Source organism: Aythya ferina (genome assembly GCF_964211825.1).
Source record: "Aythya ferina genome assembly, chromosome: 2".
Lineage (NCBI taxonomy): Eukaryota > Metazoa > Chordata > Aves > Anseriformes > Anatidae > Aythya > Aythya ferina.
Window position 1 is genome coordinate 105,015,988 of NC_140297.1, and position 26,091 is coordinate 105,042,078.

The window sequence follows — 26,091 nt, forward strand, 5'->3', positions numbered from 1 at the left end:
TTTCCTACAGGGGACACATCTCTTCATACTGAAGTAGAAACTGTCACATCATGACATAAAGCCTATAAATACGTTTCATTTAGATATTTTCAGTGGAAAATAAACACCAAGACAGAGCTCCCCCTGTGATTTTTCCTTGTGTTGCCAGTAGGCAGAGTGGCAATACTCGATTGCTGGGCTTCTTCTGTACCGTAAAATTGTCGTGTTCTCAGATAAGGAGTTCCAAATATTCAAGTCTTAGCCTACACTTTTTGTATTTTAACATAGTTGTACTTGAGAATGGGGAGTTTGTATGTTGCTGGAAGTTAAGAGGAACTATGAGGTATATAGAGGTCATATTAAGTCAACAAGAAGTCATATTTCTCCATGTTTCAGAGAAAGTGATCTAAGTTTTATATTTTTAATCAATTTGGAGGACATGTCTTGATGTGGCAGCAAACAAATTGAGTTTGAAACATGAGCTTTGACCTCCATTTGCTGCAAACTTGATAGGGATGGATCCTGAGTTAACACAGCCAAGTTAAGGAGCAATGAAGCCCAAATATAACCATCATGAAGTATACAGAGTTGTAAACAGGAAAAAGGAATCTCCTGATTCCCCTTCTTTTAACAGCAATGCCTATTTAAAATTGCTCAAGGATCCAGAAATGTTAAACAGTGTGGATGATTCCAGAAAAAAAATATAGAATCACAGGAGACAGTAACAATTCATGAAAAAACTAGGAAGTTTATGTACAGGCATAGAATAAATATCATAGCAATGCAATCAGATCAGTATTTGGATAAACATCATAAGCTCTCTTTTCTGACAAAGTTGTTACAGTCTTTGCAGTAGTGTTCACCTGTACATATGTGTGATGTTCATCCTTAAAGCAAAAAAACCACAAAGCTGAAGAGATATGAAACTAGACTGAACTTAGAGGCTGGTGCATAGTGGTATGTTAGTACAAGAAAGCTTTTCCTTGCTGAAACTACTCTGCAGCTAAAGGGAAGGTCTCCAGGATTGTAAGGCTAGCATTTTTCATGAGTAATTACTTCAAGGATAATCTTAAAAGAAAATAAATAAATAAATAAATAAATAAAAAGCCCATACACAGGCAGTACAGAGCCTGTGTTTAAAAGAGACAGAGTAAATTCTCAGTTCTGTGGGAGCCAAAGTTGAAGATCCCACTGGCTTCACTGAAGTGAAGTCATTTAGTGCACAGAGTATTTCAGAACATTGTTTTTTACTGGACCTAGATCTAACATGTACATGGTCCTGACACCATCAGAAGATGATCACATATAATTTGCATTACCTTACACAGGAATAGTGTGGATATCTGAGATTTCAGTGCAGGTCTCTACGTGAAAAGAAAGAAAAGAAAGCTTGGGTTACAACCTTGAGCCTGAGAGATTTTCTTCGATTTGCTTTCTCATTCAAGTGCCGATCAAATCTATCCCAGCCAACATGGGAAATTTCATGAGCTTCTTTGCAGACAAAATACATTTCACTATATTTAATATAACACTCAGCTCCAACATAAATTGGTGATATGTAGTGTGGAAATAGTACTTTCTTAGCGAAGGTAACCATGGGCTCCTCTCTGTGGAAACGTCTCTCCCATGTCTTTCCTATACAAAATAATTCTTGATTAATGATTGGAAGGGGATAATTATATAATTTCTATGTGATATAGTGTGTTTATTCCAGCTAATTTATTTTTAAATAAAGTTGTTAATTTACAAACAATGCACAGTTATTTCTCTTAAACTTGTGTAAATAATCAGGAGGTAATTTGAAAAGTGCTCTCTTTGGTGATTCACATTGTTACACACAGTACTTGTCATTTTTGTTTGCAAATGATATATTATTCAAACAGTTTCTCAGTGCAGTCATGTGGTTACTTAATGTGTCAATCAGATAGGAGTTTTATTTTTTGACTGGAACTCTTAAAGTAAGATGAGCTTATGATCTTCAATAATCTTCAATACATGTTACTCTTTATTAGCCCTGAAAAGAGGAGAAAGACCAAATATATCAATAAATACATTTATGAAACAAATATACAAAAGAATTCTTGGACTATATTTGTTTTTCAGGTAAACTGTAAGTCTGAGGGAGATGTTCTTTATATATTACAGGCAATATAAAGCTTAAAGTGCAGATTTAAGATGATCACAGCTAATAATCATATGTATTCTCTCTTTTAGACAAACAAAAAAATGAAAAATGATTTTTTCTGTTCAGTTGTTCTGAAAGATGCACTATCCAGTTTTTAAGTAGTCACAACCTAATAGATTGATTAAGGGTGGTTATTCAACTGTGTTCACCACAACCACTTTAGTGGAAAAATGAGTTGCAGTTCACATATTTGCATGTGTGATAAGTTAGGATAATTAATTCTCCCACATGAAATGAGTTATGATAAGGAAAGAGATACAAGTTTTAAAATTACAAGGAGATGTTTATATCCGAAAGAACTAAAGCATAAGAGATTCAGTTTCAACTCCATGTCCCTATCCTATTTTTAACAAAGCCTGGGCATTTAGAGAAGTTGAGTAGAACACACAGATAATGATGGATTTTTATGTGTGTGTGTGTATGTCTTTTTAATATCTGAATCTGTTAAACATTTTTGAGTGCTCTTTGCTGAGGTGGCATTGAATCTTATGTTTGTGACATCTTATTTAGTTTTAAAAAGAAGAGATATCTTGTTTGCTTGTCTTTTTTGTTTGTTTGTTTGTTTTGTTAGTTTGTTTGTTTTTCAGTGACTAGAGTACCTACCAGCCTGAATAACTCATTAGTCCCTTCTAACTGTTTCCTGGAGCTCGGGAATTACATCAATTCTCTAAACTTTTCTCTTGCATCACATTAGCCTCATCCTACCCATGTTACATGTCTTGCCTCCACAGGGAAAATCCTGATACAACTACAATGGATAAATCATACAATATAACAAGAGGACCTTTGGTTTGTTCAGATTCTTGAAAGGAAGTACACGTAAGCCAATAAGGCTAGAATTGTGCAGTTTTTGTATATCACAAAATCACAGTTTGGCGAACATCCAGAACTGTTCTGCAAAAATAAAATTCTTTCTTTTATTACCTTCCTATGTTGGAAAATAATTCATTGAAATTTTGAATGCATTTTTAAGAAATATTTAGAAATGCTTATGAAAAGTTATCTAAGAATTTTAAGATATACTTGTTGATGATTAATCATCTGCAAGAATAATAAATTGACTGTTTATGGGCTATTAGTGATGCAAATCTTGAATTAGGTTTTGATAAGTGTGGTGGTTTTACTCAGGTGGGCAGCTGAGCTCCACAACAACTGCTCTCACTCTCTTTCCTCAAAGGGAAAGGGAGAGAAAATATAAAAGGGGCTCAAGGGTTGAGACACGGACAGGAAGATCACTCAACGATTATCATAACAGGCAAAACAGACTCAGAGTAGGGAGCTTAGTAAAATCTATTGCCTATTACTAACAAGCCAGAGAAGTGAAAAACAAAGGAAAGGAACCAAAAACAACTTCTCCCCATTCACTCTCCTTCACTCCTCACCCTGAGAGGCACAGGGGAATGGGGAATGGGAGGTGTGGTCAGTCCCTAATGCTTAATCTCCCCTGCTCCTTCACAGTCACTCTCTGTCCCTGCTCCATGTGGGGTCACTTCCACGGGATGCCGTCCTTCCCGAACTGAGCCTCTGTGGGGTTGCCACAGGCTGCAGCTCTTCAAGGACTGCTCCCACATGGCTCCGTACCACAGGGTCCCTCTGTCAGGAGCAAACTGCTCCAGCATGGGTCCCCCATGGGCAGCAGCTCTTCCAAGATCCATGTTCCTGCGTGGGCTCCTCTCCATGGGCTGCAGCTCCGGCCAGGGGCATGCTCCTGCGGGGGCTCTCCATGGGCCGCAGCCTCCTCCAGGCCACATCCACCTGCTCCACTGGAGGCTCCTCCATGGGCTGCAGCGTGGAGATCTGCTCCATGTAGGACCCATGGGCTGCAGGGGGACAGCCTGCTCCACCTGGGCCCAATCCACAGGCCGTAGGGGAACTGCTGCTGCGTGCCTGGAGCACCTCCTGCCCTCCTGCTTCACTGACCTTGGGGTCTGCAGGGCTGGCTCTCTTACATTTTCTCATTCCTCACTCTCCTAGCTACAGTTGTGCAGCAGTTGTTTTTTTGAACCCCTTTCTTAAATATGCTCTTACAGAGGCACAAACAACATTGTGTATTGGCTTGGCTCACGCCAGCAGCGGGTCCCTTATCTAACATGGGGCAGATTCTGGATTCTTCACAGCCCTAGAGTCACTGCTAACAAAACCTTGCCACATAAACCCACTACAATAAGGAACAGAGTTTTTCTAATCTTTTACTCTCTGTTTTTCCTCATACATTTTTTCACTACTTCTGCCTTCTGGCCATGTGGCATGTGGACCCAATTGTCCAGCTCTTTATAAATGCTGCAAGTCATAGTAAAATGTTTTGTGTCAGAGTGGAAAAAAAGGTTTTGCAGGAAAGCTATAAAAATGATGTACTCTCTCAAAGTTTATAGCACATAGACTGAGATGGACACTAAGCATCACTTATAGAATTATAGTTACCTTTCATGTTTCTGTGCAACTGGAAGAAGGATCACATTACCAATGAAACAGCTACTCATATGCAGCTCATATATCTACCAAAGAACAACTACTGAATTAAGAAAATTGAATATATAAATACACAGTGGAAATACAGCCCGAAGCACAAAAACTCTCATCAGGTCATAAGTCTTATTTAACATTTGTGTTTCATCTAGTTTAGATAGGGCCATATCCTAAAGTCTTTATCAGGCAAAATTCTCACTGCCTATAAGTCAACAAGAGTTTTGCCAATTTACAAAGTGTAGACTTTGTTCAGTAATGAATAATTCTGTTGGCAGGTTAGAAAGTTATCTGCCTGCTATGTGGGAGATCTATAAAACCATTTCTTTACTTATAACTCTTTCTTTTTGCTCTATATTCTTCTTTTATGGAATATATTCTCCGATAATTACTAATTATTTTGTTACCACTTGCAATGTATGAAGCATAAAACCAAACCAAAACAAACAAAAACCTGAGAGCAGGATATACAAAATAAAAATAAATAAATAAATAAATAATCTGTGCTTTATCATCTAGTTGCATGAAGAAAAAGGAAAGTAAAACTGAAGGATTTCTTAAATTCTAGAAAGATAACCTCAGCATACCTATTACAGTCTAAAATAAGAATGTCAGAGAGGTAAAACTTCAGACAGTGATGTATTCTTGCCCTTGTATGCCCTTGACACAAGGTACAATTCTATATTGTGAAATATAAAAACTGATGAGGTTCTGAGGGTTGCACTGAACTACTTTGTATTTACAGGGAGTTGGACAGAACAGAATTTTTCCAAGCCTTTGATTTGATGGACAATCTTTTAAAAAATTGAATCATATTTTGCTGACCTGTTCTGTGTTTGTTGTTGTTGTTGATGATTATATTTTGATATGTTTTGTTTTGAATATGTTTTCTATCTGACTTTTCCTACTGCTTTAGAACACCTAAGTGTACACCTCAGTACATTAAGTATACTGGGAGATGCTGAGGACTTTATGTATTTTCTTGTTTAAAAATCTTACCTGATAAATTAGAACTTGAAATACATGTTGAAAGCACCTGTAGCACCACAGGTTCTACATCCTTTTTGAGTTTGTACCTGCCTAATTATTTTTGTAAGAATTTACTGGGAGCCAGTAATCAATACCAAAACAAGTATAAAAACTCTTCTACATTTCTTTCCTCCTAGTCTCATCTCCCAACCTATTCAATGGCATTCCAAAAAAAAAAAAAAAAAAAAAAAAAAAAAAGTAACTTGATGAGTGTATAATTTTCCCAAATGCAAAATTATATTTATCCTAGATAACATATGTAATGTAATTGATACTTAAAGTCAGCTTATGTGTTCTCTATTCTAAGTACAAATTGGCATTTAAAAAGTAAAAATGTTCTATAAATCTTGTAGACTCTGGTTTCTGTGACTGTCCTGATGCAATATTTCTCATTTGTACTACAGAAAATGCAGGTTGAGTTCCTGACTGGCTGAAGAGACAAGGAGCACTATCTCTGCTTGTGCTCTGTGATTTATGGATAATATGCTAGCTCTCTTTCTGTCCATCAGCCTAACCTCATAGCAGCTTACAAGCTGCAATGTCACTAAGACAGTTGTTATTACTCTTTTTTTAAGCCCAGCAGTTGCACTTGCTTTTGATTCCTTATAACAGTCGATGGTGACAGTAACTATGATGTATACTTTCCCTTTGTACAGGAGACAGAATTTTGCAGCGCTGTTCATCTATCTGATTCCCTTGTAGGCTTTTCACCTACTGCTGTAATTTATTTTTCAGAAAAATACCTCTTGAAAGTAAACATGGATATAGGAATATTGTATTGTATGTGTGTGTTTGTGTATGCCCAGCTTCCTCTTTATATAACTTTGCTCTATGCCTGAAGCTTTCTTCTCTATATATAGCATATATCGACTTTAATCCATCACACTCCATTCTATAGGCTAACCTAATTCAGACACTTTTCTATGACACTCCATTAGGACACTCAGTACTAAAATACATTGACAGATTATAAAGTAAATTACAAAGAACAATCCGTTTTATGGAGGATAGTATATTTTCTGATTATAAATATTTGTGGATCACCTATTCTGTTCTTTTCTTTTTGGGCTGTGTAACACATATGTGTTACAACATTAGTCTCATAGGCCTTTCTAGCTCTGTCATTGCATTAGACTTGATCCTTGTGGAACCCTTCCAACTCAGGATATTTATAATTCTTTTATATTATTTTTAGTGTGACAGTTTATGATGAGTAGAAATTTTCAAGGTCTTACTTTTGACGACTTTTTTTTTTTTTAATGAACTGGAAACATCCATATGAAACTTTATTGAAGGCTAGAAACAGAGAGTAGAGTTAATCTAAATAAGACAGGAATAATTCCATCAGTATTTGAAAGTTTAAATCATTCTCTGCCATGTGCCATGTACATCTAGTCACAGCACATTTATGCAGAATTTACTGTTTTAAGGGGTTGAACAGAAGCAAAAAGTGATAATCACACTTGGAAAATATCCAGGTAACAGGAAAAGGGCCTGTTTCCTCCACCTTGTCTCACTCTGAAGGGTGGGAAGGAGTTACTCACAAAAATGCAAGAGACCTCTCCCTTTCCCTTTCCCTCCCAGTCAGTTTGAAGACTTTTGCATGAGACCAGCAGTTGCTCATTAGGACAGGGTGGATGTGGAAATCTCTGTGCTTGTATGAGAAATTCTATCACTTTCTGTATGAAAGACTACCTTTGTTTTTGTTTTGTTTTGTTTTGTTTTTCTATTGTGACTTTGTCTTCTGTTTTCTCCTTAAGTTTTTCACATTTGTAGTGGATTAGTCCTAGATAACAGCCAAACTCCCACCCAGCCACTAACTCATTCCCCCTCATCAGCAGGACAGAGGAGAAAATAGGAAAACAAACAAACAAACAACTACCATTGCGAGCAAAACAGAGTAAACTTAGGAAAAAATAACCTTAATTTACTGTCAGTTAAAACAGATTCAATTAGTGACAAACAAAGACAAATGTTAATCCAATATCTTCTTTCCATCCTCTCCCAGTTTCAACTGCACTGTCACTTCTGTTCCCTCTGCCCCCAGTGGTGCAGGGAGGAATGAGGTGTGAGGGAGATGTTGCAATCTATGCATAATGGTTTCCCTGTAAGAGTCTTCCTTTTCACACTTTTCCTCTTTTCCAGCATAGGATCTCCATGGGCTGCAGTTATTTGACAGCTTCTACTCTGACATGGTCTTTTCCACAGGCTGTGGCAGCTGGAACACCTTCTCCTCCTCCTTCTTCTCTGACCTTGGTCTGACTGGTCTTTCTCCTGGGTTTTCTCCCTTCTCTTCTGCGTGTGTGGCATTTTTTGTCCTTTCTTAAATGTGTTTGCCCAGAGGTGCCACATCTATGTTTTATGGTCTTATCTTGTACCCTGAGGTAGGGAACTAGCTATGTCCAGTATGTGGCAGCCTCAGCTTCTCCTTTACAAAGATTGCCCCGCAAAGCCTTGATCTTGACTCCTGGCCACCTACACCCAGTACAAAGTTCTTTACCTGTCTCTCTTGAAATGTTGTTTTGTTTTGTTTTTAAATTTGTGGTTTTATATGCAAGCACATTGCATAAATGAAAAAGTAGAAAGCCTAATTGTAAATAACTTGAATCCTGCCTTCAAAAACAGAAGTACTCAGGTAAGTAGGAATCTATATGTGTACTATAGGGCCCAGGGTCTACATCCCAACAACATTTCAGTCCCCTGGAGGGTGCAACCTCAGCAGGTACCAGCTGCCTCTCATTTTAGCTCAGGTTAGGCTGCCCGGGGAAAGGAACTGAGAGAGCTCAGACACTGTCCAGTTGAAGTCCTCTGCTATTCAGATGATGTGGGACAGAGGATTAAGGATGCACAAGTACATGCTTCCCATCCATCTAAATGCAAAACAGGTTGCTTTTACAAGTAAGCTTCAACCACATGATTATCTTAGGCTTTCCAATGCTGACATGGAATATATTTTTTTATTTAAGATTTTACTTCCATTTCCCTAAGGGATTTGTTAGGCTCACAATTCATGGCCTTTTTCAACATTTCACCTCTTTATTTAGTGCAGCTTATAGTTATTGTGCCAATGGGCCTATTTATAGAGGTTAAACAGGTAAGACAACATAGTAGGGGCAGCAGGAAAGAAGGCAATATGAGAAATCGAGTCTCACCCTGTTGAAAGCCTGGACAGAAACTCATGGCTACTCAGTGTCTGAATAGTCTGCTCGGTAGACCTCCCTGTCTTTTAAAGAAGACAGGTCCTCTACCTTTGCTCTCTTCCTAGGTTTCGATGAGCTCTGTTCCAAGTAAGGAAGAAAGCCCTTCCATCACAACAGTCTCCTCTGAAGTGTGGCTTCTACTTACCTATTTCTTTGTACCTCTTCACTGTTAGATGTACTAATAAGGTCATCCTGCCCAGAATTCCTTTCTTCATAGGATACAACCTGGAAAAAGCCAAAGGGAAATGTCCATCATTTAATGAGTGCCCTCACCTAGGTTAAAAAATTATAGACCCCTCAGCTTCCTAACAGCTTCCCATTTAAAAATTTATTTTTAGTGATGATGTGGACACTTTCATGGCTTTCACAGATGTATATAACAACAAAAATATTTTTTTTCCCAATAACTTCCCTTTTAGAACTTTGTTCCTTTTTCATTTTATATCACAGCATCTTGAATATTGTTGCTGTAAACATTTGTGAGACGTAGTTGTGTTTCAGTCAGCCTTGCAGCTTTCTCATTTAGATCATCACAAAGTCTTATTTCCAGTGGAACTGACTCCAATTGAGGTTTCTTTGAAACCTCAAACTTTAAAATCCAACTTTCTCTCATTCGCTCTGGGCATCTGTATCTCACAAACACTCTCAAAGGAAGTGCATGTGTAGTTGTTGCTCTCATTTTTTCCCACATTCTCAGCAGTTTTCTCACAGCATAGAGTTCTGCACTACAGTAAGAGATTCACTTTCTTGCTTTGTATATAGCTCTGTGCCAAGATATATTCTATTCTCATATGGAAATCTGTTCTTAGTTTTTCTACAAAATTTTACAGAAACATTAATACACTGGCTGTATGATAGAATTTTTCAATATGTCAACCTCTAAAAAATAATTTCAGTGTGTTTGTAAAGACAGCACGATTCACTGAGAATGGCTTTTCAAGTCCATGGAATTCTTTAAATAGCTTAAAGACCTCCTACTGTTTGTATTTTATATGTGAACTGTAAGATACACTTCGTTCACTTTACCCAGCTTTTTGTTGTTTTAGTCAGCAGAGACACACGGTATAAAATCTAATAGCAGCCTTTGCAGTCTGATATATTTTTCATGAAGACATTGCTTTAAATTGTCTACATACAGCTTATTATCATCTGAGGTTTTTAACGAGTGATGGAATTATATATAAAAACAGCAGGAGTCATAAGCAAAAAAAAAAATACCTGTTTTATATATATACTTGAAAATAAAGGCTCTTTCTGTTAGTCAAATTGCTGTAGAGGCAAGTATACATGTACTTCATTTTAGCTACTCTTTGTTCTATTACTTTTTCTGTTTTGTTTTTAGTATAATCCTTTCTGTGCAACATATCTGACTTTTAAATATGCTCTTTTTGCTTGGTTTTCTTCCATTTTAATCTTACCTAAGCCCATTGCCACCTCTAGCTGGTGTAAATGGCCAAGTAAATGAGTTATACCTATACCACCTGGGAATCTTCCCCAGTATCATTTAAAATTACTGTACAGAATTTTTTCTTTTCATCTCTTTCCATAAGTAGTTTCCCTATCTGCAACATGCACTTAGCACACTTTTTAATATTCTGCACACTATTTGTGATATATTTCATATTCTTCATGCTTTCCCTTTTTAAAGTCCTATATTTCTGTACTACTATCTTTATGAATATTCTCTTGAGTGCCTACAATTTGATGTTGCTGCTCTATGATCACAAGAATCAAATCTTCACCAACTTTTATCTCATTTATCACATATATCTTATTTTCTTGGGGATACATCCAAAGACATGTCTGGCCTTCTTGACTGCTCAGCAGATTTAAAGGGAAATAGCTGTATTTTACCTCCAGAAATAACTTTCCATAGTCATTTCACGATTTTTATTCTAGTCTATGCCAGGGTAATTGAAGTCTTCATGATTAATGATGTGCCTCTTTACAAGAATCCGTTATGCATACAAACATTTCCTGACCTGTATCTTTTTTGCACTGTTTTGGATGTTTTTATCCATTTCTCTATAACTCAGTTTGTACTTTCTCTGTCATATGCCTCCATCCAGACCACTCCTGTTGTGGTATGCCATTGTGCATGCAGAATATAACTTTTGTGATTTTAAAGATATACTGTCCTTGACTTACACTGCATATACACTCTTCTTACTATGGTGTTTTCATAACTTCTTATTTAAAGTCTTGAGCCAGCTTTCAGTTAATCTACAGTAATTAAGTTATTTTTGTCTAAACACATATGGCTACAGATCTTCAGTTTTCTTTCTTTATACAACCCCAAAGAATTCATGCAAAACAACGCATTTCTTGATTCATTTTTTACTTCATTCTTTTCAGCAGTCTGCACTTTGTTACCTTAATTGTGACATTACAAAATAATTTCTGCCCCTTCTATTTTGACTGAGACCTGTGATGCTGTTGGCTCAGAGGCTTGCAGTGAACCGTACTGCAGCTCTAAGGGGCTCAGCAGTCTTAGCTTCATACAGAGTGAGAGATGGCCGGATCATTAGTTATGGTTCATGACTAGTGATGATGCATTCAGTATCCAGTAGAAAATTCAAAAAACATGGTCTGTATAAAACAAACAAACAAACAAACAAAAACAATTGTGGTAAAAGTGGGTGTTAAATATTCTCTTTACAGAATAATCACGTAGAATCAATAGTAGTTACACATGAAGAGTAACTGGAAGCCTGAAAACAAAGTTTATTTTGAATACAAAGTTTGGAAGAGATTTCTTTGTCTTGATTTCTCTACCTGGCATTTTTCTTCCCTTGTTCCTTCAAACTTCTCAATCCATATGTTAGAAAGTAAAAATTAATTTTAAAAAAGGTCTATAAGGCTTTTTGCTTTAACTCACAGTCTCACCATCCACAGCATTTTTCTGCAGTTTTTACCAAAAGTCAGGAACAGGAGTGACATACCATTTGCTGAAGATGAAAACGGTGTGACTTCATTGTAGACGTTACTGGCAGGGGAAGGTGACAAGGAGGATAATAGATGGAGGCAGACAGATCGAGTTCACAATCCGTGCTTAGACTCTGGGGACAGTTATTTATATTTGACTGAGCTTTTTGAATAATTAATTGCTAACAAAATATCAGTATTTCATTCCTAAATCCTACCTTTAATTTGCAGTTAACCTGTGAGTACCATTTTCCTTTATTTAGAAACTGTAGAAGATACTGGTGAAATCATAATTAATGTCTGTAGCCTTTTTCTGACTCTGGACAACTACAAAGTTTCTTCTGCCTTGTGTTTTAAGTACATTTGTGTATTCTTTCCTTGATGTTCCTTACCTTAAGTAAATAAATAAATAAAGCCCTGTCCTATTGCCCATGCCCTTTCAGCAGAACATATTATCTATTAAGATTAACCATTCCTATATCGCTGAATAGCCATATTCACCAGTCCATGAATTTGTAATTTAGCCTGTTTACTGCAGTCCTGGGATGTGTACCGCTTAAAATGTTCACCAGGGACTTTGTCATTTAGCTGTGTCATATTATTATACTGTGTAATGAAACATAACCACATAATGCATGTAAATAACAAAGTGTCAGCTCCCTGCCAAAATATAAAGGGAATATAAAATGTAACTTCTATCACAATCCTAGATAAAACAGCATAGTAATCTTCTGGAGAAATGAAAAAGTTGGCTTGCTGAAATTCTTCCTGCCTTTTTTTTCAGTTAAATATAAATGAAAGGAGGAGGCTTTTAGTTTCGTATTACCAAGCTTTGTTCCCTACGAGGTTTCTAATTCATGATTTTTTTTCTTTTTTAATATGCCCCCCACATATCTCTCTGTGTTGTATTCTATATTCACTTCTATACATATCCTTCTTCTTCCTGGCTCTTTCTCTGCAGTTGTCCTCTTTCTGTCTTCCTTTGCTGCAATCTTTGCAATAAATATTTGTAATTTTCTTTCCTTTCCACTAGCTCGCCCTCAGCATTTAGAATGAGCTAGGCTAAAGAAGAAGATCTGCCCCCAGATGTATGAGTGCACACAGCTGCACTTCATTTCCAGGCTCAGAATTCTGAAGCTCAAGAAATCTTTCATGTTCATTTATCCCTTTTTGTTTAGCTGTATTTCTCTCTCTTACCTCTTTCTCTTGCAGATTCTCCCATACTGCAAATGGAAGTTCTCTCCAGTGATTGTAAATGAATGGTGCTTCTGTTGTATTGATACTAAACTGTTCTAAAGCACCATTTCACACACATACATACACACAAAAAGAAATTACAATAATTAAGAAAAAAAAAAAAAAGGAAAAAAAAAAGAAAAAAAAAAGGTCTATCACATAATCAGCTAGACAAACATACTTAAAATCCAACAGAAAAGCAGAGTACATTGCAAATATGGAAGCAGAGTAAATTGCAAACACAGATGAAATGGCACTAAACACAATCAAAAGAGAAGTATAAACACTTTTGAGATAGGGAAGGAAGTAAAACACTCTAACAAGTAACAGTTCCAACAGAAAACAAGCAAGGATGCAGAATGCCAATTAAAACCTGAACTGAGAAGAGAAAGAAAAGATAGGCTAATTTCCTAATAGCCAGATTTCTTGGGAAAAATGCAGAGCAACACCATTTTCTTTTTCAAAGTAAATAATGCTTTTCTTTTTTTCATCCATCTTTGTCTTTAGTTTCTTCCTTAATTTTCCAAGTTCAGGAGAATACTATATGATATGCTCTAATACTTGCTAAAGTTTCAAAAGCCATTATTCATTTTGTGGCTGCCATGAAAATCTGCATGCTTTCCATTTAAATTGAAAATCATTTTTGAAGTTGTACGTTCAGATGCTTATACCAGAGTTGTCATAAACCTTATATATACTTTTTCATTTTACATTTCACTGTATCATGTGATCATCTTTACACATAGCCCTAGTGTGTAAGCCTAAAACATTGCTATTAGAAAAGCAGAGCTTCGACTTTCCCTTCACAAGCAGATCATGCAGGTGGTAGAAGGAAAACAAGTCTGACACCTGAAACACAGCCATAAAAATCTTACGTTAACTTGCTGATTTTAGAAATTATGAGTGCAAAAAAAATCTTGTGGTCCAGGCAGATGTTAACAATCTGAAATATACTTTCTGTTCTTTGGCCTCCTCAGTCATATGCCTTTTCACAAGGGAAAATGTAACAATCAGACCTGGATAATGAAGCTATATGAAAAACTGCAACTAATAATACAGGCCCAACTTCCAATCTTGGATTTAAAATATTTATAGTATATTCCTCACAGTGTAATAATAGTAGGAAAGAAAAAGAAAGAAACCAACACTGCTGAGTAAAACCAAACTGCTAAATTCAAGAATCTTTCCACACGCAATTCTTGATCTAAAGAGACTAAACTCATCCATTAAAATATTTGTTATCAATAATCTGTTCATCTCTGATCATAACAGTGGAACTCTTAAGAGTTGAATAAATTGTCTAATATGATGGAATGTCTCAAGGGCATTCTGAACAACTGATTAATCCTAGTCTAGATGCTTTTATATCTGTCCATTTTGCTCTTCTCTGTCTTGATGTTTTATTTGCTTGTTGTTAAATAAATTAAATCTGTCCAACAATATAACATGTTCAATAATTGGTCCAATAAATTGAATCTGTCTAACCCTATACCATTTGGAGGAATGGGAGAAATAATTGCACTTTGTTTAATATAGAATATAGATGGACACAAATATTCAGAGATCTATTTTTTCCCCCATACTTCTATTCCCAAGTAACATTTTATCAAGAAGGATGATTAAGTATGTAGTCAATCACTTAGCTATTATTTAGGCTGATAGCAAACAGTTCATCTCCCAGCACTATTTTTTAGAGCATAGGAAATAGCAGTTTATACCAATCTTGATACTGTGGCAGATAGTTAACTGGTCACTGTTCGATCTGGTGAAATCATAGTAAGTCAAAGGTAAGAACATATGCCACAACAAAACACAGGTTATTTTGTTTTCATGTAGACTTTTAAATATTTATCACCTAATATTGAGGACTTCGTTGGTCAAATTTTTCACCATAAGCAATTCAAACGTCAAACTTGGTCTTTTATTTGAAATGCCTATGAACAGTTGCAATTTTAGTATTACATTCAAATATTGACTCAGTAGCATTCAGGAATGGACACAAGCAGGTGAATTGCTCTCAGTTGTAACTGTCTGTTGTGGTCACAGACTCCAGTTCTGTCTAGAAAAAGGTTAAATAGGCAGGGAGCTTCTGGGAGAGAACTGGCCAGAAGAATGACAGGAACTGGCACTCTCACTCGTTCCAAGCTGGAAGAATAAATATGGCACTTCTTACCCATGTTGGCACTGACATCTTACAAGGGAATAACAGGAATCTCAACCTCGTAGCAGTAAGCCAAAGTTGATCTCACTGCTGTCTGTCCTAAGTGCTCAACTCGGGTTTAAGGACAAACCATTTTGTGCACTTACTTCAGCAGCTGGCTGTTGCAGTTCAGTGGACTGAAGAAATAAAGACCACAAACATAACACTATACTGCTAGGCCAACCAGCAGATGCTTCATGTGTCCTTGCCAAGTTTTAAAAGTCACCAGGGGATCACAAAGGAAATATCCCTTGAGGATTCTAGATGGAGCAAACTCTGTTTGTATGATATGGCATCAATTTTATTTTCAGGTAATCACACAGTATGAACTGATAGACCTTCATTGGTTTGGAGCTGCAAAGATGTGTAAATGGGGGTCCACAAATAAGAACACTTTTTTTCAGAAGTGGTCTAAAAGAGGGAGAAATAATTGGATATAACAGTACTAACAGACTGGAGTCTAAAAGCTGACACTGTTAGAGAGGATAAAAGAAGTAGGAATCAAAGGGTGGAAATGGGAAAAGGAGCACTTCTGTGAACTCTGTCTCACCAGAAGACCCACTGGAGTACCTACTAGTGAGGCCAAGCAGTAACAGGTCTTGAAGTGACTTGCTGACACTGTGGTGACAGACCATTGTGTCTGGAGCCAGGCAGCATCCCACAGTGACCAGGACAGAAAATGTGCAGGTAGTAGCCCAGTTTTCAAGAAAAGAATACACTACAATTTTCCTGAGCAAAATATTTCATTTAACTTATTGTTTTGTGAGGACTACCACAGCCTGACTATAGTTATCTCAGTGTTACTTACCACCATTTTTTGACAAGCAGAAAGAAAAACACCAAAGCACTTAATCCATGTCTTTGTCCACAGAAATTTTGATTGTTTTGTTCTGTTTTACTTTTATATTTGGTTACCCGCAACTGATTTCTTCTATTAGAGAGCAAAGGCAACTGCAGTTGCTTCACAATTACAGTTTCAAATTACTTTTTTTGATATACACAATATTAAACTTTTTCTACTCTCTTGAAGAACATTTCTTTTTCCAACAGACCAGTGCACATCTCCCATTACAGGAAAAATCTTGTCCATATCAATTTTGAAATAATTTCAAAAGATCCTGTAACTGAGACTATAAATCCTTTTTAATTGATCGTCATGGTCACTCAATGAATATCACTGAAGGTAAATGCAAAAATGAAACACTGATTTATTTGAATTGATTAGTATACATGTACACGCACATTGTCATTAGAAGCATTTACAGCGTATATACAGATTTCTCCATTTATGGGTTTGGAATGGAACTGGGTGATTTATACAATAACAACAAAAACAAAAACAAAAACAAAAACAAAAACAAAAACAAAAACAAAAACAAACCATAATGTCCTTGCAAGTAACACATACTTGATTAATGACTGAAATCTTACAAATTGTTGCAAATGAAGGTTCAAACCCTTTTGAAAATATATATCTTAAATTACAGTGCTGATAAATGTGATCTAAATCAAAGGCTGATAGCCTGCCACTTCACTTCAAACTGTCATAGTAATGAGTTTTGAAATGTAATCAATAGTATTGACTTCGAGGTGATTTTCTTAGGTGTAAAGGCCACTTAAATAAAAGTTGGAGGAAAAATTCCTTTGTCTTTTTTTAAGTTGGTTTTATCCTGAGTCTGTTCATATTTTCAAACTTCCATTTAATAACCAATTTCTAATTCAAACCATTATTTACTAGTCAAAAGTGAAAGGCCGGAAAAACTATTAATTAATAATATTTTCTACTTTCCACAGCATGAAACCTGGCATTAAAATCTCTCTTAGATTTGTGATAAAGATCTGAATAAACATTTTCAATCCTCAAAGAAATATAGGTTGAATTAGGTTCAAGACAAAGAGTGAATAAAAGCATAGTTTTTGTTTTTTGTTTTATCTAAGCCTGGTCTAGCTATTTTCATGTCTGTACTCTATTTTTCTCTCAGGGCTAGATTGTCACAGCCCTTTTTAATCTTTCCTGCTGGGTGTTGCAGCCTTCATGCAATCTGAAGGAAGAAACACTGCAGGGAAGAATAGATTCACAGATGCATGGAGAAGCCCACCTTCATGCTCAGAGGTAAAATGCCTTCTCTTCTATTGTCTCCAAAACATTTTCCCTTGTAATTATCCCATTCATTTCTGATTCAAAAATTCAAGACTGCAATACACAAAACACTTCAATAAAATGTTGTGACTGCAGTTCTAGGAACAATGTGGAAAGCTACTTTTAAAGGTCTAAGTTAAAAATCCAGGTAATAGGATGAGCTGAGCTCTCAGCTTTGCTTGATCCAACTCAGTGTTGCCTGGTTGAATGTGAAAGGATGATTAAAGCATGCCAATGTGGAGGGCAAGAAGGCAAGGAAGAGGTAAGCTACAGCCACTTGCTGCTCTGGGGCTGGGACAGTGCTACTGTATGCCTTCACCTAAGGGCAAATTACTTACCTTTCTCTATGTTACAGTAAAATTATTTCCTTCTTTCTCATTCTATCTCTAAGCAAACATTTAGTGGTTAATAAAACCAAAATTATGTGCTTTGTTCCAGTTTCTAATCATTCAGAAAGAGACCTCAGACTGCCAAAAACATTAGTTTACTTTTCTGTGACTCCAAAAAAAGAAACTACAATTCTATTCACCCAGTATATTGTTCCTGTAGGGAGAGCATAAGGGAAAACAAGTCACTGAAAAGCTCTGTCTAGAAAAGTCCTCTGCTGTCAGTGAATGCTTACATCAAACTGTTGTGGTTGTTTGCATTAAAAGAAGAATTGCTTTGCAAACACAATTGTGAAAACAGTTCTGTTCTCTATCACATATTTTGGCTTGTCTGGAACTTTTTTTTTTTTTTTTTTTTTTAATTTCAGTAGATCCTGACTACATATCCCCACCTGTAGTTCTAATCAGTGGTTACAAATATTGCAATTAGCTGCTGTGGAAATTATTATGTTGTCACAAACGGAGGATTAGAGCTTCATAAGATGAAAAATCATCAAGAGAAGAAGAATGCCTGAGGAAAAAAAAAAAAAAAAAAAAAAAAAAAAAAAAAAAAAGATCTGGGTCTCATGCTAAGATTCGTAATAATGAAATAAAAAGCAAGTAGAAGCAAAGAGGGAAGCCAGAAAAGTATTACTGCTTGCCTTTAGTGTAATTCCCTCCCCCCCACACACCAAAGATTATTAAAACCCATTGATTGTGAAATGTCAGAAAGATTTAAACTGATTAAAATGCACAGTGTATTGGGGATTAAACCTTTATCCCATGACAAAGTTCCTCTCACTGGAAACAGAAATAGTTGGATTCTGAAATTCTAAGAAAGTGATTTACTTTGAAGAGGAAAACTGTTTAATTTAATCAACACCAGTGCAAGCAATAGAGGACTGGCCCTGTTCTGACTTACATCTCCTGCCTAGAAACAATGTAAGAAGTGCTATTCACTAAGCAGTTTGCACTTGTCTAGATTTAAATGATGCTTTTGTAGGGCTAATAACTCTATACATTGACGCAAAAGGCTACCCTCTGTCAGGGTCTCAGGTAGCAGCCACCACCCATCTCTGCAATTATGACCCCTTGCTACCATTTCTGAAGTGAATATTCAATTCTCCCATTAAAGCTAAATTTGAACAACTCCCCCAAAATATTTTGATATAATTTACAGTTTGAAATCATTCTAATTATATGAGATACATTTTCTAAAAGTATTAATCTTCAAGACAACCTGTCTTTTACCTGAGTCAATGAAATTCTGTTAAAGCTTTATCAGAATTACAGGAAATTCACTTGTTCTTGTTTAAAGCCAGCCATACAAGCAAAGGCAATTGTTATCTCTTGCAGACAATTAACAATAAGATGTCTGGTTCAAAAATAGCATTCTTCGTCCTGAGATTTGAAGATTATATTGGTTGAAGCACAACTCAATGACAGTTTTCATTGTTTTCTTTAAGGTCCCACCTTTAGTGTTAGCACTGTCCCTCAGTGGAAACATTTTTGTCTGAGATCAGATGGGATGTTTTTATCAGATTGAGATACACAATAGGTATTTCTAGTCTCTTGATCTATTAAACTATTTCAAATGTTGTACAAAAGAAACATGTTTGTCAGGACAGCATGTTCAGACTTGCTTTTTGGTAGGAGCAATAAATTGCATATGGTCACTTTCATCCAACACCAACCATCTATAAATTACAGGGATTACGATACATTTTAGCTAAATAGAAATATTTTATTGGAAAGATCAAAGTCTCCCTGTCTATTTGAGCATAATGTCATTCAGCATTTCTGAATAAATAGCCAACAATTTGTGTGGAGATAAGTAATGAGTGGTGTTCCTCCAGGGTCAGTATTGGGATCAGCACTATTTAACATCTTTGTCAGTGACATGGACAGTGGGATTGAGTGCACCTTTGGCAAGTTGTCCGATGACACCAAGCTGTATGGTGCAGTCAACACATAGCAGGGAAGAGATGCCATCCAGAAGGATCTTGACCAGCTTCAGAGGTGGGCCTGTGTGAACTTCATGAAGTTCAACAAGGTGCAAGGTCCTGCATCTGGGCTGGGGCAATCCCCAGCACAAATACAGGCTGGGCAGAGAATGGATTGAGAGAGCCCTGAGGAGAAGGATTTGGGGCTATTATTTGAAAAGAAACTCAGCATGAGCCAGTAATGTGAGCTTGCAGCCCAGAAAGCCAAGTGTATCCTGGGCTACATCAATATCTATATCCAACTCTATCCTGGGCATGACCATCCTGTTAAGAGAGGTGATTCTCCCTTTCTGCTTTACTCTTGTGAAACCCAATCTTCAATCAACTCTGGAAGTCCCCACCACCAGAGGGACATAGACCTATTAGAATGAGTCCAGAGGAGGGCCACAAAGATGAGCAAAGGGATGGAGCACCTCTTCCATGGTGTCAGGCAGAGGGAGTTGGGGTCACTAAGCCTGGAAAGGAGAAGGCTCCAGAAAGACCTTATAGCAGCATTTCAGTACCTGAAGGGGGCCTACAGAAAAGCAGGGACTTTTTCAGGGAGTGTAGGGATAGGAAAATGAGTAATGGTATTAGATTAAAAAAGGGAAAGACTAGATTATATATTAGCCATAAATTCTTTACTCAGAGGGTGGTGAGGCACTGGAACAGGTTGCCCAGGGAAGCTGTGGCTACCCTATCCCTGAAAGTGTTTAGGGCCAGGTTGGATGGGGCTTGAAACAACCTGGTGTAGTGGAAAATGTCCCTGTCTATGACAGGGGCTTAGAATTAGATGATCTTCCAGGTCCCTTCCAAAACAAATCATTCTGTGAAATTCTATGAAACCATTGCTTGTTTTGCTTATGAAAACCTCTTAACCTCAGGTAATTGAGTACATTGCACATGCTCTGCCATCCCTTGCATGTTTCTGCCATCTTAGCACCACCTGTTATTGTTCTAGACAACAAAAAAAATGGCTGTTCAGCCTAATTCGATACTGAACTCATGCATGGGTTCATCTTTTACTCACTTTTTTTTTTTTTTTTTTTTTAAAGCCTCTTAGCCTCTTCATCAATTTGATTTCCCTGTAGAATGCAGGAATCTTCAGATATTTCTAGCAGTTTTACGGAATAGACAGTCTATTCTACATGAGTTAAGTGGAAGCTATTAAACACATCAAGAGCTTCAGAGCTCTTTCTATTGTTAGAAAGAAGACTACTTTCTGAATCTCAGCCTTTTGCTGACATCCATTGCTAGCAAAGGCAAAGTGAAGTGCTGTTTAAAACTCTTCCATTTCCAGGGAGTTTAAACTCTCATGCAGCTTTTAACTGCCTGTTTTTCCACCACAGGTACTTTCCTTTTTGCTCCTTTCCTTCTTGTAGCACACAGTATCTACAGATCATTCAATTCCTCAGTGCTACTTTGCACTACTGCTCTTTCTTACTGCATGTGTTCAAACCAGCATGGCAAACCTGGACAACCCAGGCAGAGCCTAGGGTGGGACTTCTTCCCACTTGCATGCCAGAAAATATGAATCATCTTTGGTCAGACCAAGTGCTTTCAGCTCTGCGTCCATCCCTCAGAAGGAACAAAAGTGAGTGTCTTAACAGAGTAAAAGAACAGAGTTAGAATATAATTTCAACCTAAGTATCTGCCAAACCTCCAAACTTTTTTGCAGCACTAGTAATTCCTGAGCCAGATATGATTCCTATATATATTTAGAAATCCCTCAAGGATTTTTTTTCCATGACCTTCACCAGCTTTCCCTGGGATCCATGTAAACTTAAATAATTGCAGCATCTTCTGGCAAGGAGTAGCACAGCAAAACTACACATTGCAGACTGCTAAGTTAACCTATATGTTAGCTTTTTTTTATCTCTTCCTACCCTGGGCTCCTGTAAGGGAAGATGCAGTAAGCAATCAGTTCCACTCCTTACAACCTCAAATTCATTTATACCTATGCTGAGGCCTGCTCATCTCTTTTTCATACAGAAAAAGCCACTTTATTTATTTATTTTTATTTAGCCATTTCTCTTTGATAATCCCTCCTGCCTTTTTTAAACTGTTTTCAGTGATACACGTTCTAAATTAGAGACGATCAAAACAGTACTCTAACAGTACTGCATGATCAAGGGCCACTGTGATGGGTCATTCCTCAAATTTCTGCCATTACCACTTATCAAACAAGGCTCCCAAGGCACTCACTTCAGACTATATCTGAGATGGTCAGCTCATTAGCATCATAACTCTGCCACCTAAAACATGTAGCAGAAACCTCAGGAAGAAGTAAGTTAAAACAATCAGATTTAAAATTTAAGGCATTAAAAGCATTTTTTCTTCACCTTGCAAGTGAAATAATTTTCAGCCTTTTGTGATCTCTTTCATGCAGACTTGTATTAAGCAGAGAATCTCTCCAGTGCAGACAGAAAAAGTCCTTAGAAACAGCACTAGCAGCAGCAGAAGGGGAGGTGTCACAGCAGCTTGCAGTAATATGTTCCCATTCTGAGTTCAGTACTGAACAGGACTCCTCATGCTGTAGTAATGTGCTATTGTAACTCAAAACCACAGTGCCTTTACAATACCTGTGCTGATATTCCATTTAATTACCTTCCTTTTCCTCTGCCCCTGTACATCTGTGTTTTCACTTGTTTTCTTCTGGCACCTGTTTTTTTGTTTGTTTGTTTGTTTGTTTGTTTTTGTTTTTTATTCCTTAGTTAGTTGGTTTGATTTAGTTTTGTTGTTTGATTGTTTGTTTTCTTTGAAGACTATTGATGCCTGTAAGACTTAATTATTTTTGTTTTGGCTTTCATAGGGGTCCTTTTCCTGAGAAGTGAGACTGATGTCTTTGGAGTCCGTCATGGACTCAGTAATCTCTGTAGTGCACAACTCAAAATAATTTTTAATATGCTATATTCATCTCTTTGTTAAAGAGATATTATTAAAAAATAATAATAAAAATAAAGATTCTTGTTTGCTCCTACTTGAATAAAGCTAAACACTATCAGCCATTCAAAGAAAAACAGTCAATATTTACTGGAATGCTCATTGGAAGCCACTAAGCAATAGCTGCAGCTATAAAACAACATGAGAAGCCATCTGAAGATATTGGCAATCAGAGATTTGGGGAATAGAAAATTACTGTAATAATTGGCCGTTGTGTTTGAAAATATAGGTTTTCTTTAGCAAGATGTCATGGTCTCCTTGTATTGATGGATATTAGATGCTAAATTAGATGTTAAAATTGAGTTAACTTTGTTATTCATCATTTAGCATCTTTCTCAAAACAAAAAACAACACAAAAACAACAAAACAAAAAATCCTGCCATTTTGCAACTTACAAATAATTCATAAATGAGTCTCATGTTTGTGAGATTACGCAGCTTCAAGCATGCCACAGGAACCTACAGCTCTGCTGGTGTATCACCTTTCTCATCTGCAGGTTGCCCTAGGATCCCCTTTGACAAAGTGTATTAATAGTATTATATTCTTTGAAATTAAATTTGCTGTCTTTCTAAGCTCTTCTCTGGAATGGCCTGACGTTGCATAGCTGAAATTGTCCCTCAAAGTGCATTCTATATCACCTTTCACAAAGATTTCAAAATACTTTATAAATATTAAATCATAAGCTAATTCCAAACACTTGAAGAAACTGAAGAGTATTTATGAGCAACACTTTTTCCAACCTCTGCTGCATAAATCAGAAAACCAAATATGATGTAGTCAACCACATGAGACACAAGCTTCAAACAAGAACTTAAGCATTCTGCTTCTGAACATAGCTTCAGGAGGAATGTAAATCGACACAACATTGCAACTGGTGTTTTCCCTGATGTAGGATCCTTATGAGACTTTGGGTGATTAAACTTCTTGACTTGCAGCCTTTATCCCAGGAGTCAGTGCTCACCAGAGATGTATCAAGTGACAGGCTCAGTGTTGAACAGGGACAGTGGTAACTGTACAGCACTCAACACAATCACTAGCAGTACTTCTGTTTTCCTTGGAGTTTGACAGTCAAGCAGTCAACCTGTCTAGCATAGCATGTAAAATCTAGAGAGATCAGAGCACAAGGTGGTATTGCTGGAGGTTATAAAGAGAGGGCTGACTTTGTCATGTGTTTGAAAGGTTTCTTAAAACATAGATTTGTCATAAAGATCATCTTGAAGATTGTGGTTATTGAATACTGAGACACTGAAAACTAAAAATACAGCCTTGATTGTAGTTTTCTATCATTAAAGCTTTGATTTCTTATTATCATTAATAATAAAAGTGCACAAAGAGGCAAAACATCTGGGCATATCATCCTTGCTATCTCTGTATCATTTTGGAAATTCCTATTAACTTCCTGTCACTAGTGGATTTTCACAGAACTCCATTTTAGGGCCAGTTCTCTTCGATATTTTCATAAATGACCCAGATATAGTACTCAAAAGTTAGGTTGGAAATTAGGAGACATTTCTTCTCAGAAAGAGTAGTCAGGCATTGTAACGGGTTGCCCAGGGAAGTGGTGGAGTTAACGTACCTGAGGGTGCTTAGGAAAGGTTGAGTGACCTGGTGCTTCGGGACATAGTTTAGTGGTTGACATTGGTGGTAGGGGTATGGTTGGACCAGATATCTTGAAGGTCTTTTCCAATTTTTATGATTCGATGAGTCTATGATCACAATGTTCATTCCACAGGCATCTCCAAAACAGAAGTTCTCAAATATTTAATGCAATATATTCTCCAAAATAACAAGGGGAAATCTGATAGATGAGGATAACACAGGGATATTGGTTTTAGGTGGGAGGAGTAAAGAAGAAGTTTGGTTTTCTGCTATCTGCCCAACACCTAAATCCCTGTGATCCTGTTTTGTATGACCAGGATGATAGGTGACATAGTAATACAGCCTCCGAAAGTATTACTACTATTGTATACTACTATTGTATAGTATTACTACCAATATTACTAATATTAAATCCAGGCTCTCTTTTTTCTGCCATTAATTAATGCCATTAATATTCTCCTATCCCTGCAGCAGCAACAATAGGACTGGGACACCTGACCTTCCACCCCTCCAGCCTTTGTTATGGATTTGTCATTTAATAGAAGAAAACTAAATTGACATATAAAGAGCTTAATGGTTCATACTTCCTTAAGACCAATGCAAGGGAAGAAAGACAGTACTGCCTTTAAAAAATGTCTGAGTTTCATGGTTCTCTTTTGAAAAATTCTGCCTTCCAGATCGTCACAGTTCTATTGGAAATGGACTCAACTCTGCATGAAACTGACCCAGTTTACTCTTTAAATGGCATTTTCATTATCTTTTGGTCACTTGTTAAAATAACTTGAAGAAGCACTTTGTTCATGTTGATACATTATTAGTAGAATAAAGGGACTAAGATTCCCTGCTTATTATGTCTAAAACACATTGCATTTGTAATGTCTTGCTTTGTTTGGAAGAAGTAATAGACATCTATCAAAATGCTTGTGTTAATAAGTCAGAATATACACGGAGTAACAGCCCGGGAATATTATGGTATATTAAGAGAGCATATGAAACACTTTCATTTACATGCAGATCTTCTTACACTTCCTCCATGTGACTGAGGTTAAGGTTTGATACAGTTTGTCTCCTGCCATTCCTTGCTGAACTTATCACAGACTCACTACCACTGTCACTTAAGGTCAAAGAACAGTTTCAACACTGTTTTCTGTTTTCTGTTTTTACTTTTTTTTCATGAGAAACCTGTAAAAATTGAGGTGGTTACCCCAAAGATTGAACTCTTTTAATGTTGCTGCTGTCCAGGTAATCTTAACAAAATGAGTTCTCTTCTAAAGCTTCATACATTCCTTAACTAAGCCTAAATGGGAAGTTGTATGAAGTTTTCCTTGTTTGTTTACTTTTATTCATATCCACCTCTAAGCAAAAGCATACTGAGATGCTCAAAGAAAACAAGGGAGAGAGAATATGCAGAGTACCTGTATGTTGGCAGGGGGATGGTTGGAAGGAACAGTACTGTTGCTTTACCACAGAGAAAGTGCTCAGACTGAAAAAATCATATAATAGAATTATAGGATCATAGAATGGCTTGGGTTATAAAGGACCTTAAAGATCACACGATCACAGAACGTTAGAGATTGGAAGGGACCTTGAATGATCATCCAGTCCAATCCCCCTGCTGGAGCAGGAACACCTAGATCACATCATGCAGGAATGGGTCCAGGCGGGTTTTGAATGTCTCCAGAGAAGGAGACTCCACAACAACCCTGGGCAGACTGTTGCAGCGCTCTGTCAGATGCACTATAAATAAATAAATAAATAAATAAATAAATAAATAAATAAATAAATAAATAAATAAATAAAAATTATCTCATATTTAAGCAGAGTCTCCTAGTTTCCAGCTTGCAC

The 26,091-nt window shown here is 36.8% G+C and overlaps 1 long non-coding RNA gene across 1 annotated transcript in view; it reads right to left on the reverse strand.

Annotated features, from left to right (window-relative positions):
• Nucleotides 1–26,091, reverse strand: part of LOC311430942 — a 56,641-nt gene that overhangs the window by 548 nt on the left and 30,002 nt on the right. The window contains exons 2-4 of the long non-coding RNA XR_014689129.1: nt 13,814–13,866; nt 9,002–9,081; nt 1,299–1,343 (exon numbers count right to left, since the gene is read on the reverse strand). This is a non-coding gene — a long non-coding RNA (uncharacterized lncRNA). The remainder of the gene's footprint in view (nt 1–1,298; nt 1,344–9,001; nt 9,082–13,813; nt 13,867–26,091) is intronic.